General features: G+C 37.3%; 1 non-coding gene and 1 pseudogene across 1 annotated transcript; one reads left to right on the top strand and one right to left on the bottom strand.

The window, feature by feature from the left end:
* Positions 1 to 665: 665 nt before the first annotated feature.
* LOC106971828 (heterogeneous nuclear ribonucleoprotein A1-like) lies at positions 666 to 4,628 on the bottom strand (annotated as a pseudogene).
* A 7,564-nt stretch (positions 4,629 to 12,192) lies between these two features.
* LOC113603513 (U6 spliceosomal RNA) lies at positions 12,193 to 12,299 on the top strand. The gene has a single exon (XR_003425113.1). It is a non-coding gene; the product is annotated as a U6 spliceosomal RNA (small nuclear RNA).
* Positions 12,300 to 14,498: the final 2,199 nt, after the last annotated feature.

The following is a 14,498-nucleotide window of genomic DNA, read 5'->3' as shown; positions in this document are numbered from 1 at the left end:
AAAAAGGATAAGCTTCATGATTAAAGTTCACTTCAGGAATGCAAGGCTGGCTTAACTTTCAAAAAGCATTCAATGTAACCATATTAAAAAGAAAAAAAGGAGAAAAATCATATTATCATTCCAGTAAATGCAGAAAAACCCTTTCACAAAATTCAATACATATTCATGATTAAGGAAAAAAGTCTCTCAGCAAACTAATTCCTCAATCTCTGTGTTAGTATGGGTTCTCCAAGAAGCAGATACCAAAATAAGATTAGACATGCAAGACATTTATCAGAGGAAATGCTTTCGAGAGGAAATAAGGAAAAGTCCTGGAAGAAGATGAATACAAATCTTACTTCAGGTGAAGGAGGAGAGGAGGAAGGCCAGTGGTAGAGAAGACTACAAAACTCCAGTACAGCTTTTAGAGTTACGTAAAGCCTTCAGGTCACCCACCCACTAGAGGAACCCCATGTCTCCTAGGCATTGCCTGGGAAAAGTCTTTGGGAAGTGTCCCGTTAGCACAAAAAAGTGAGGGATTTCAAAATGCAGCTGCTGGAGCTGTCAGGCTTTAATTGCCCCACACTTGGAGATCTGATAGGTACATTCTCCTAGCCACCAGGGTTGTAAAAGGGTACGTATGAAAAACCTAAAACAAACTTCATACGTAATGAAACATGGAACACTTTTCTTCTTTTTTTTCAAGAGAATATTAAATCATTTATTGATTACACATGATAATGGATGATACACAAGCTTTAATCCCATCTATAACTGTATCTGATACCATAATTCAATTTATATATATTGCATAGGATGTGCCAACAATCATATTAATAACCAAATAAACTCCAGGACTTTGCTTGGGTGACCCTTTTAACGGTGAACTCCAGGTCACAACATGTTAACTGTCAGTTCAACCATACCAATGTTTGTGGAGACAATGGCTTCTGTGCCCAAGCAGGTTGCAAATAAATTTCAGATGGAATCTGGCATCACCCTGAAGAAATTCTAACTTCACACTGTTGGGGTGGTTTACCAAGATGGCTTCAGAGTAGACTAACTTTACACAGCACATTTTAAAAAAGACACATTTATTCAGCATCATGATCAGACTATTACATTTAGCAATCAACAGCATGGGTGCAAAAAAAAAAAATCTACAGTAAAACCCTTTGTTGGAATGCTTTACACTTTCCACAGAACAGAAACTAAAATAACCTGCTATACAATTAGTCACAAATACAGTCCTCGAGTTTTTTGCCCATACACATGAGTATTGTCTAAAACATGTCTTCTTTGTAACAGCTAGGCCCTGCCACCACTGTGCTTGGCTGAGTTCACAAATCTGTTGTAACCTATAGCTTCCCTGTCACTTCTCTGGCTCTCCTCTCCTGCTAAGCTTTGTTTCCTGGCAGTAATTAAAACCTTACGCCACTGCCATAGCTACTGCTGCTGTTGGAACCACCACAGCCACTTTGGTTTCATAGTTTGGCAAAGTATTGGCCTCCACCACCATAGGGGCCAGTGCTTGTGCCTCCAAAATTTCCTTTCATGGGTCCAAAATTTGAAGATTGATTGTTGTAATTGCTAAAATCATTACAGCTTCCACCACCTCCAAAGTTGCTTCCACTACCACTGCCAAAGCTGCCTCCACCTCCTCCATTGTTATAGCTGCCACTCCCGCCATAGCCACTGCCCTGGTTTCCATAACCCTGTCCACCACTTTGATAGCCTCTGCTTCCTCCAGAGTAACCAGGGCCGCCTCCTCCATAACCACCATCATTACCAAATCCGTTATAGCCATCCCCACTGCCACCATATCCACCACCACCTTGACTGCCACCAAAGCCACCTCACCCACTGAAGTTTCCTCCATGGCCAAAGTTGTCGTTCCCACCAAAACCACCTCCACAACCACTGCTGAAGTTCCCAGAACCACTTCGACCTCTTTGGCTGGAAGAAGCACCAGCCATCTCTTGCTTAGATAAAGCTTTCCTTACTTCACTGTTGTGGCCATTCACAGTATGGCATTTTTTAATGACAATCTTGTCTACAGAGTCATGGTTGCCAAATGTTACAAAAGCAAAGCCTCTCTTTTTGCCACTGCCTCGGTCAGTCATGATTTCAATCACTTCAATTTTCCCATACTGTTCAAAATAATATTTTAGGTAATGTTTTTCAGTGTCTTCTTTAATGCTACTGACAAAAATCTTTTTCACAGTTAAGTGGGCACCAGGTCTTTGAGAATCTTCTCTCGAGACAGCCCTCTTTGGTTCTACAACTCTTCCATCCACCTTGTGTGGCCTTGCATTCGTGGCTGTGTCCACCTCTTCCACAGTGGCATGCATACGTGACAAACCCAAAGCCTCTGGAGAACTTGGTGTTTGGATCTCTCATTAGCACACAGTCCGTAAGCATTCCCCACTGCTCAAAATGGCTCCTCAGACTCTCCTTGGTTGTTTCAAAGCTCAAACCTCCGATGAAAAGCTTCCGCAGCTGTTCAGGCTCTTTGGGAGACTCAGACTTAGACATGATGGCGGTGAGAGGGGAGAGTTTCACGATGCTTACTCAGCGGCGTCCACGGGCAGAAAGGCAACACTTTTCTTCTAAGAACAGGCATAAGTCAAGGATGTCTACTATTCTGCATTGTACTGAGATTTGGTCCCAGCCAATGCAGTAAAGGAAGAAAAAAAGCATAAAGCTTGGAAAGGAACAAGTAAATTATTACACACGTAAAATACCCCCAAATCTACCAATTAATAAGAGAATTTAACAACCTTTCAGGATACAAGAGCAATATACAAAAAGTAACCGCATGTCTATATACTAGCCACAATTGGAAAATAAATTGAAAAATACCATTTACAAAAGTATCAAAAACCAGAAAAAGTTTAAGAGTAAATTGAACAAAATATATGCAAGCCCTCTATACTGAAAATTATAAAACATCTCTGGGAAATTAAAGAAGACTCAGATATATGGAGAGATATAACATGTTCATGTTATATGAAGCCTCAATACTGTTAAGACGTCATTTATCTCAAGGTTGATCTATAGGTCCAACATAATCCTGTTATGAACTAAATTGTGTGCCCCCCAATTCATATGTTGAAACCCTGACCCCCCCCCCCCGTACCTCAGAAAGTGACTGCATCTGGAGACAGGGTCTTTAAAGAGGTGACTGAGTTAAAATAAAGCCATTAGGGTGATGCCTGATGCGATCCGACTGGTGTCCTTTACAAAGAGGAAATAACGAGCACACAGAGACACTGAGGATGCCCCCACACAGAGGAAAGACCACGTGAAGACACAGCATGGAGGCAGCCATCTGCAAGCCAAGGAGAAACTAAACCTGCTGGCACCTTGACCTTGGACTTCTAGCTTCCAGAACTGTGTGAATATACATTTCTGCTGTTTAAGCCACCCAGTCTGTGGTATTTTGTTGTGGCGGTGCTATCAAACTCACACAAATCCCCCCCAAAATCCCAGAAGGCTTTTTTTATAGAAATTGACAAGCTGATTCTAAAATGTAAATGGAAAGGCAAAGGGCCTGAAATAGCCACAACAATCTTGTTAAATCTTTTTAAAAAGTCATAGGACTTATATTTACTGATTTCAAAATTTACTATAAAGTTACAGTAATCAATGCAGTGTGGTATTGGTGTAAGTGTAGACAAATAGATGTCTAGAGAAAACAGAAGCAGACCCATGTGTATACAGTCAATTGATTTTTCACAAAGATGTTAAGGCCATTCAATGAAGAAAGAAAAGCCTTTTCAATGAATCTGACAACTGGATATCCATGTTAAAAATCAAAATCAAAAACCTCAGACCATATACAGGAATTAATTCAAGATAGGAAAGTGCTAAAACAATAAAACTAGAAGAAAATATAGGAGAATACCCTTATGACCTAGGGATAGGGAAAACGTTTCCAAAGAGAACACAAAATATGCTAAATATAAAAGAAAAAAATGATAAATTGGGCTTCACCAAAATTAACAACATCCACATATCAAAAGATACAATTAAGAAGGGGTGGAGGGGAAGGCAAGTCACAGACCAAAAGAAAATATCTGCAAAACATATACCTGACAAAGAAGTTGTATAAGAAATATATAAAGAACTACAAATTGGGGCACCTGGGTGGCTTAGTTGGTTAAGTGTCCGACTCTTGATTTCAGCTCAGGTTATGATCTCATGGCTCATGAGTTAGAGCCCCACATTGGGCTTCCTGCTGACAGTGCAAAGCCTGCTTGGAATTCTCTGTCTCCCTCTCTTTCTGCCCCTCCCCTGCTCACTCTCTAACTCTCTCTCAAAAATAAATAAACATTTTTTTAAAAAGAACTAAAATCACTAATAAAACTACAACTATTTAAAAAGGGCAAATGCTTCAAGAAGAACTTCACAAAAGAAAATATATAAATGGCTAATAAGCACATGAAAGGATGTTTAACATCATTAGTCATCAGAGAAATTAAAATTAAAACCGAAATGAAATATCACTCCACATCCATTAGAATGGCTAAAATTTAAGACTGATGATACCAGTTGTCAGTGAGAATATAGAGCAACTGGAACATTCATACATTGTTGGTAGTTTGTTAATGGTACAACACTTTTGAAAAATAATTTCTTGTTTTTTTTAACTTTTTTATTATTTTTAAAAATTTTATTGAGACATAATTGATATGTACCATTATATTTGTATACACCATGTATACAGTATATATTTGTATACAGCATCCCCAGGACTTACTTATTTTATAACTGAAAATGTGTACCTTTTGACCATCTTCACTCATTTCACCACCTCAAAGCATCCCCTGGTCAATCTATTCTCTGTATGTATGAGTTCCTTGTGTTTCTTTTTAAGATTCCACGTGTGAGATCATATGGTATTTGTCTTTCTCTGGCTAGCTTACTCTACTTAGCATAATACCCTCAAGTTCCATTCATGTTGTCACAAATGGAAAGATTTCCTTCTTTTCATGGCTGAATAATAGAATAATATTCCAGTGTGTGTGTGTGTGTGTGTGTGTGTGTGTGTGTGTGTGTGTGTGTGACATTTTCTTTATCCATTCACCCATTATTCATCCATCGATGGACATTTAGGTTGCTTCCATGTCTTGGCTATTGTAAATAATTATGCTGCAATGAACACTGGCATGCAGATATCTTGTTGAGTTAGTGTTTTCATTTCCTTTAGATAAATAACAAGTGGAACTGTTTTTTACAACAGCTAGCACACTCCTACCTTATGAGCAAACTGTTCCACTTTTAGGTATACACTCAAGTAAAATGAAAACGTATTCACAAAAAGACTTGTGCAAAAATATTTATAGCGGCTTTTTTTTCTTCTTTTATTTTTTAATTCAAGTATAATTAGCTTATAGTGTTATATTAGTTTCAGCTGTATAATGATTCAACAATTCCTCAGTGCTCATCACGGTAAGTGTGCTCTTAATCACCTTCACCTATATCATTTATGCTCCACCCACCTCCCCTTTGGCAACTACCATTTTGTTCCCTACAGTGAAGAATCTGTGTTTTTCAAAAGAGACTCAAAAATATGGAGAACAAACTGAGGGTTGCTGGAGTAGTTGTGGGAGGGGGGATGGGCTAAATGGGTAAGGGGCATTAAGGAATCTACCCCTGAAATGATTGCTTCACTATATACTAACGAATTTGGATGCAAATTTTAAAAAATAAAAAATAAAGTTAAATTATAAAAAAAAGAATCTGTGCTTTTGTCTCTTTTTTCTGTGTTCATTTATTTTGTTTCTTAAATTCCACATATGAGTAAAATCATATGGCACTTGTCCTTCTCTGACTGACTTATTTCACTTAGCATTATACCCTCTACATCCATCCATGTTGTTGCAAATGGCAAGACTTCATTTTTTTATGGCTGAGTAATTTTCATATATATATATATATATATATACACACACACACACACACACACACACACACACCACACCTTCTTTATCCATTCATCTATGGATGGACACTCGAGTTGCTTCCATATCTGGGCTACTATAAATAATGTGCCAATAAACATAGGGGTCTATATACCTTTTTGAATTAGTGTTTTTGTTTTCTTTGGGCAAATACCCAGTAGTGGAAGTAGTGGATCATATGGTAATTCTATTTTTAATTTTTTGAGAAACCTCCATACTGTTTTCCACAGTGGCTGCACAAGCTTGCATTCCCAAGTGCACAAGGGTTCCTTTTACTCCATGTTCTCCACAACATTTATTTCTTGTGTTTTTTATTTTACCCATTCTGACAGGTGTGAGGTGATACTGTGGTGTGGATTTGCATTTCCTTGATGATTAGTGATGTTGAGCATCTTTTCATGTGTGTGTTGGCCATCTGTATGTCTTCTTTGGGGAAATATCTATTCATGTGTTCTGCCCATTTTTAATTGGATTAAAATTGGATTTTTAATTGGATTTTGTTTTGGGGTTGAGCTGTATAAGTTCTTTATATATTTTGGATATTAACCCTTTATCAGATGTATCATTTACAAGTATCTTCTCCTATTCAATCAGTTGCTTTTTGTTTTGTTGATGGTTTCTTTCACCATGAAAAAGCTTTTTATTTCGGTGTAGTCCCAGTAGTTTAATTTTGAAGAGCACTTTTATTCTTATACCCCCAAAATGGAATAAACTAAATTCATCAACAAATGAATGCATAAATTGTGGTATATCTAATATGCACTACCACCCATAAATTAAAAAGAACATATTACTGATACATTCAAGGACATGTGTAAATCTTAAAACATAAATTAAGTACAAGAAGCCAGACACAAAATAGCATATACTGTAGAATCAATTTATAATATATTTGAAAACTGGAAAAACTAAACTATGGTGGTAGATATTAGAACACTGTTACCTCTGGGATACAGTAGGAGGTTGTCTGGAGAGGAGGGAGAAGAAACTTTTTAGAGTGATAGAATTGTTTTCTATCTTAATTAGTGTTTTGTTCCACATACAATTTGTCAAAATCATCAAACTGTACCCATAATGAATTTCACAGTAAGTTAGTTATACCTTAACAAAGATATGAGTTAAAAACAGAAAAAAAAGAGAACTAATAAATGCATCTAAAAGTTAATTATTTGAAAAAAAGAACATAATAAAATAAGCTGTTAGCTGATGTACCTGGGAAAAAAGGGGGGTTTTATATACATAAAATTAGAAATGACAAGGAGGAAATAACCAAACTAAGCACTTTTTTAATGATAAGAGTTGACTTTGTACAATTCTTCGCAAATAAATTTTGGAAAAGTAGATGAAATGGATAATTTTCTAGCAAATACAACTTGTCAAAATCAATCCCAGTGGAGACAGAAAGTCCAAACATATAAAATACCACAGAAGAAATAGAGGAAGCAGAAAAAATTTCTCACAAAAATGTCCCAGGCCCAGGCTGTTTCTCAGAGAAATCCTATATTTAAAAATTATTATATGAAGTGAGTATAACATCTATCTAAACCTGAAAATGATTGCATCAACAAAAGAAAATTACAGACCAATTTATCTTATAAATATCAATAATTAGCAAACAGAATCCAACAGGACATTAAAACATTCATCATGACCAAGTAGAATAGATTCAATATTCTAAAATTCATTAATATTATCCATCATATTAATAGAGCTTAATAGAGCTAAGAATTATATAAGTGTGTATCTAGAAAAATCCAAATTACTACAGTACTAGAAAACAACTACAAACAAAATAATTTAGTACAGTAGGTTATAAAATCAATATACAAAAATCAGATCTTCCCCTATATACAAATAAAAATCAGTTTATATTGGATGAGAAAACCGCCTTTGTGAAAACTAAATAAAATTAAATACCCAGGTGTAAACTTAGCAAGAAATGTCCAGGACCTATAGGAAGAATAACTATAGAATAATTCAAAAATGCACAAAAATAACCTTGCATAAATGAAAAGATATAACACATTCCTAGACAGGAAGACTCAATATCAGAAATTTTAGGTCAAAATAAGTTCATAACATGTCATATAGTTCATAAATTTAATATAATCCAACAAAAATATGACTAAGTTTCTTTCTGGAACTAGATCATTTTTTTATAAAATTCATTTGGAAGAACAGACAAGCAAGAATAGCCAAGAGGGGAAAGCCTGAAAAGAGAGAGAGAAATGGGAAAGGGATAACATTGTGAGACACTGAAACATACTCTAATGTCTCTAATTAAAAATGTGGTGGTGCAACATGCATGACCCAGTGAAACAAAATAGAAAATCCAGAAATAGATCCAAATGCATTTGGAAATTTAGTATATTATAAAGGAAGAATCTCAAGTTATTGGGGAAAATGATGACTTTTTTTTTTTTAATCAAAGGCATGGAGCTAACTGAATAGCCATAGAAAAGATAAAATTGTATTCATTGCCCAAACCATGTACCAAGATAAATTCCAAGTGGATTAGAAAATTAAACATATTAAATGAGTCCATACAAGTATAGAAAAAAATATTCTATAATCCAAGAGTGAGGGGCACTTTCCTACCTCTGACTCAACGTTTAGAAGCCATAAGGGAAAAGATTAAGGAATTTATTACATAAAAGAAGAAAAAAAAATTTTAACTTACATGGCATAAAAACACCATAAGGAAAGTAAAGAAACAAATAACAAACTTCAACGTTTTCAATTTTTCAACTTTTATCATAAATAAAAGTTTAATATTTACCATATATAAAGAACCTTGAAAAAGAAAGAATGAGAGGTGCCAGTTAAGCATCTGACTCTACATTTCTGCTCAGGTCATGATGTCACAGTCATGAGATTGAGCTCCATGTTGGGCTCTGCACTGACAGCATTGAGCCTGCTTGGGATTATTTCTCTCCTTCTCTCTCTCTCTGCCCCTCCCCCTCTCACTCACACATTCTCTTCTCTCTCTCTCTGTCTCAAAATAAGTAAACTTAAAAAAAAGAAAGAATGAAGACTAATAATGCTACAGAGAAAAAATGCTAGGAATATATACAGACAATTCATAGAAAACTAAATACAAATGCCTTTATCTACATGAAAAGATCTTGATTGTGCACATAATAAGAAAATGGTAAATTAAAAACACAATAGTATACCATTTTTCACCTATCACAGTGGCAACAAATTCAAGATTGATGAGTATTCATTTGGCCAGGCTTTGAGAAAACAGGCACTCTCATCATTGCTGGTACAAATCCTACAGAGGGGAATTTGGCAATTTTTAACAAAATAACATATGCATTCTGACCCTTTGACCCAGGAAGCTTATTTCTAGGCATCTGTCCTAAAGAAACACTGACAAAAACACAAAAATATGGACACTTATTTTGTAATAGCAAAAACCCCAAATGTTCATCAATAGGAGTCTACTGGAGAAACTACAGTACATCCAAATAGTGAAATACTATGCATCTAGAGAAACCAATGCAGACTATCTTTGTATATAACTATAGCATGAGCTCCAGAATATAGTTCTGTACACACACACACACACACACACACACACACACACACACACAAGAATCAGATATGGATTTACTTATGTAGATAATTACAGAAGTATAAACCATAAAGTAAATAAAATCTTGGCTAAAGGGAAAGAAGGAAAAAGGGAGTTTGGGATAGAAGTTGGACTTCTGTGAATAATACCTTGTTTTTTAATTTTTTATAATTTTTTATTGAAGTGTATAGTTGACATACAATGTTATATTAGTTTCAGGTGAAAAACAGAGTGAATTGACAATTCTATATATCACACGATGCTCACCACAAGTGTAGTGTTTTTTTTTTATTTGACCCAAGAGACCTACTTCTAGGAAAATGAGCCACGAAAATGTTTTAGGTGGCTATAGATTATGTTAAATCAGGATGAAAAAACAATTCCTAAAACAAAAGCAAAATAAAATAAATGGACCTAACTGTGCACTGAGATTATAGCCTGATGCAGAGGTATATTATTTTAAATAGCTTGAAAATACAAAAGTTCATAATAACTATTTTCACTAATCCTATTTTGGCATGATTTTTCTAAAATCTATATATTAAGGTAAAGCAAATAAGCAATTACACTATTGTCATTAAGAACCAAGACTTTTAGGGGCGCCTGGGTGGCTCAGTCGGTTAAGCATCCGACTTCGGCTCAGGTCATGATCTCGCAGTTCGTGAGTTCAAGCCCCGCGTCGGGCTCTGTGCTGACAGCTCAGAGCCTGGAGCCTGTTTCCGATTCTGTGTCTCCCTCTCTCTCTCTGACCCTCCCCCGTTCATGCTCTGTCTCTGTCTCAAAAATAAATAAACGTTAAAAAAAAATTAAAAAAAAAAAAAGAACAAAGACTTTTAGCATAAGAGGAAAAGATTCAAAATAAAATTGAAGGGCTAAGCAAAGCCCTGTAATCTTAAATTTGGGTTGTAAGTATCAGTATAAACTTATAATATATTTTCTCTTTAAGAGGGATTTCCATTTCCAAGCTTGGACACCTTTTGTTTCCAGAAAATGATGACTGGGGACATGGTCATGTCAGAATTCAGGACGCAACTCAAGAAAGAGGTTCACATTCACTGGCCAGAAATTAAAAAAAAAAAAAATCAGCACAAAAGAGAACAACTACAATGGATTTAAACACATGGAATATGTTTAAATTCATAAGTTCCTTCCTAATAATAGCATAAAACAAAAAATCTCATTGGTTACCTCTGGAGTATTGAAGGGAACCAACCCGCTATTCTGAATGCAGGTAAGTAGAGGGAAAAAATCAAACATTCAACCTATTCTCCTGATTAAACTATGTCATAAGTTTTCTAAATAGTTAATGAGGAAAGAGTTCTCTCTATCGAAATAGTCCATGTAATAAATGATGAAGGAATGACAGAATTAGAATGCCGCCATTTTGCAAATCCCCAAATGAAGTCATGAATCTGAACAATGATTATTAATGGCTGTTACATCACAAAAAGGAGACAACCAGTCATGTGTGCTGGCTGACAGAAGCACATGACAATACTTACAATGTAGTCTTGCAAAGAAAGAAAGAAATCTGAATCGGACCCAGTCACTAGGTCTAGCTGCCATTTTATGGGAAATATAGGGAACAAAGGAGCAAGGTAAATGATACCGGAGGGATGCAGTCCTATCTAGAAAACAAGAAATGACCTGGTCTCTTCAACAAATGACATAAAAGGGAATAAAAAGAAAGGCAGGGGAATCTATAAATTGCAGAGATAAAGAGAAATATCAACCACTTGCAATGTATGAATCTTATTTAAATCCTAACTCAACTGGAAAAAAACAGACAATTGTGGAAATTTGAATACTGGATATTCAATGATATTAAGGACTTATTAATTTTTCAATGTGATAGTGTTAATACTGTTCTTTTAGAAAGCTCTCATCATTCACAAAAGCATACAGAAGTATTTACAGATGACATTATTTGGGGGATGTGTGTTAAACACTCTGGCAGGGGGAGGGAGGGGTACAGATGAAACAACAGTGGCTGTGAGTTTATTTTGTGTCTGGGTAATAGGTTCATGAGGGTTCACTGTACTATTCTGCCTAATTTTGTGAATTTTTCAATTTGTTATAAAAACTGTTTAATGCAAGAAGTTCATAGATTGGGTAATTACTATATATTGGTGAAGGCAGACCTTTTGAAAGTAGAGAACTGAGCAGGAAAATCCATTAACTGCAGATAAGTCACTCAAAATGTATCCTTTCTTTTTGTCACTTTAGGCGGCCTCTTTTTCACTGGGGCTGGATTAGCTGTTTCACAAATGCTCCATACGAGTATGTATGCCCAGAAAAGTCTCCATCTGGAGAGGCTACTGCACCCTGGGCCCAGGCCACCTTCCCAGACTACACCACCTTTTCCTAAAAGCTGCTCTAAGTCATTCTGCCTAGGCCACAGTCATGCGGTGGGCACACTGCTGCTCCAGTAACATACCTAGGACCCTCGGGTAGTTCAGTCCTTCTCCCACCATGAAGTTCCCTCAGGCCAGACCTGACCATAGAGCTCTTTCCTTTTCTAGGTTTTAATCATTACTTTTTCACCATTGTCTCTGTTTCTTGAGGTCTGTTTCTATCAAAATCATGCGCGCGCACACACACACACACACACACACACACACACATACACACACAGTAACTAGTAGTCTCTTACAAGAATAGGCACCAGTGCTGGCTTCAGCAGCACATGTACTATAATTGGAATGACACAGAGAAGATTAGCACGGCCCTTGCACAAGGATGACATGCAAATTTGTGAAGCTTCCATATGTAAAATTAAAGAAGAGGCACCTTATACCTATCATCTGCTGTGTCAGTCCCTGCTTACCCCTCTGCATTCAAATACTCACAATGACCCTGAGAGGAGCTATTATTATCCTATTTTACAGATGAGGAAATGGAGGGAGAAGCTTCACCAAAACTGCACAGCTTGTAAATGGCAGAGCTGGGATTTAAATCCAGGTCTACCTGCTTGCAAAGCAAGTTTATTTAACCATAAATTGCCTGAATTGCCTTCTTTAGCAGCAAAGTGGCTATTCAATCAGTGCTCGCTGGGAGATACATGAATCTAACTGAGAAATTCAGGCATCCTGCTCATGTCTTCCCTTTCACAACTTCTTTATGTCCTAATGTCAGGCATCCCTTTTGCTCCCTGGACTGGAGGGGCTGAAGGATGCTTTCCACCGGGCCTGGAAGAGTATAAACACATCTGGAAGGAGGCCGCTGCCAAGCAAACCATGCTCCCCCCAGAGTGCGGACAGGATGAGGTGGCTATAAATAATCACAAGAGTGTGAAGAGATTCTCTCCCTGGACTCCCTCTGCAAAAGGTTGATGGTAATTGATGAGGCTACAGGGACATGCCAATCCTTCTGCTCTTAGAACCAGGTGTGGTTATTTACAGAAATGTCACTTTCCCAGCCCTCCCTCCCTATCTCTGCCAGAGGCTTGGAGATCAGCAAATAGCAATTTATTGCTGCCCCAGGGCACACAGCAATGAGGCACCTATATGCCCCACTGTCTACAAACCAAGCTCAGGCTCCTGCTCTGGCTGAGAGATGCTTCCTCTTTGGAAATTTGGAAAGACAGAGAGATCACAGATTTGCCCCCTTTCCAGGCAGAGGGCGGTCAAATGAACCATATCACAAACCACCAAGTCAATAAAATCTGGAGTTTCCACATTGCCCAGCTCATAGTGGGAGAAATAAATAGACCACTGGAAGAGAAGTCAGATGAGTGGCTACCGACCCCAACTAGGCCATCTGTTAGCAATCGATGTCTGAGCTCCAGTTTCCCAACTGTAAAATGGAGGCTAGTCTTCTGTCACATGCCAGACACAAAAGGTTTTTGAAAAGAATACATTAAGTAATGGAGTTAAATGACCTGTATTGTGTGAGACCTTCATTATCATAGTCATTATTATAATGAAGTCCTATAAGCCCCTATTAGGAGTGTCCATGATAGGTTTCAGAAAATAGTTTGCACTTGTTCTGCTCTCATTCCCATGGCCTTGCTGGTCAGTGGCATGAGCAAAGTGGAAATGCAGCATATAAATTTGATTTCTCACAGCATCCGAATTGTAGATGAAGATCATTTTGTTATAACAAGGTTTACACCAAAAAATAAAATAAAATCAATTTCACAACTAAGTAAAAATGCTTTTGGGAATAAGAGAGCAGAGCTACATCTCAAGATAGCCCAAGCTGGCTGAAAGTTCTACTCTGAATAACTGGATCTCAACCAATAATGGATGGAAAATTGTCATGCTTCTTCCTTGCTCAGGGTGATACCAAAAGACCACACCAAAGGCTCCCCACTGCCAAGATGTCCAGGGTGGCCGGTGCAGATAGAGGCCAGAGACAATGATAAGCAACAGAACACCTCAATCTGATGTTCCAGCTTCTTTTGGGGGCTCCACTCTAGTGCCTCTGCCAACAGTATCCCTAGGAAGTAGCTCACACAGATAACCTCTCTTAGCCCTGCAAAGTGGAAAACTTGATCTGTAAACAACAGAGCTGGTATTTGAATCCAGATCCATCCACTTACTAAGAACCATAACCTGCTCCCAGCCTATAATTGGACTCCCCATTGCAGGGGAGTCCACTTAGAGTCAACAGGAACTATATCTTATTCCCTTTATTCTGACATCGCCTTTAGCCATCTGGCCCTTTTGTGCTTCCACAGAGCAGGCTTGTACTTGGAAAGTAAAGCCCCAGAGATGTCCCCATCTAAAAAAGATATCAGGCTGAACTGACCAGGGTAGTTTGTCTCTTGGTCAGGAGGGGAGTATTTTTCCTTTCCTCAGAAGTTCGAACCCCAAAAAACAATCAATTGAAAACATGTATGAAAAAGCAACTTAGTTTTATTTCTCTCCTTAGGAGTAGATGTTTTAGAAAAAGTTCTGACCGTCTGATTTTGTGTTAGGATGAAGAAGCATAAACAATAATTTTTATAAGCCATAATAATAGTTAACATT

This window comes from Acinonyx jubatus, chromosome D1 (assembly GCF_027475565.1).
Source record: "Acinonyx jubatus isolate Ajub_Pintada_27869175 chromosome D1, VMU_Ajub_asm_v1.0, whole genome shotgun sequence".
In the NCBI taxonomy this organism is placed as follows: domain Eukaryota; kingdom Metazoa; phylum Chordata; class Mammalia; order Carnivora; family Felidae; genus Acinonyx; species Acinonyx jubatus.
Note: the sequence above shows the minus strand (reverse complement) of the source record. Positions and strands in the feature narration are given on the sequence as shown.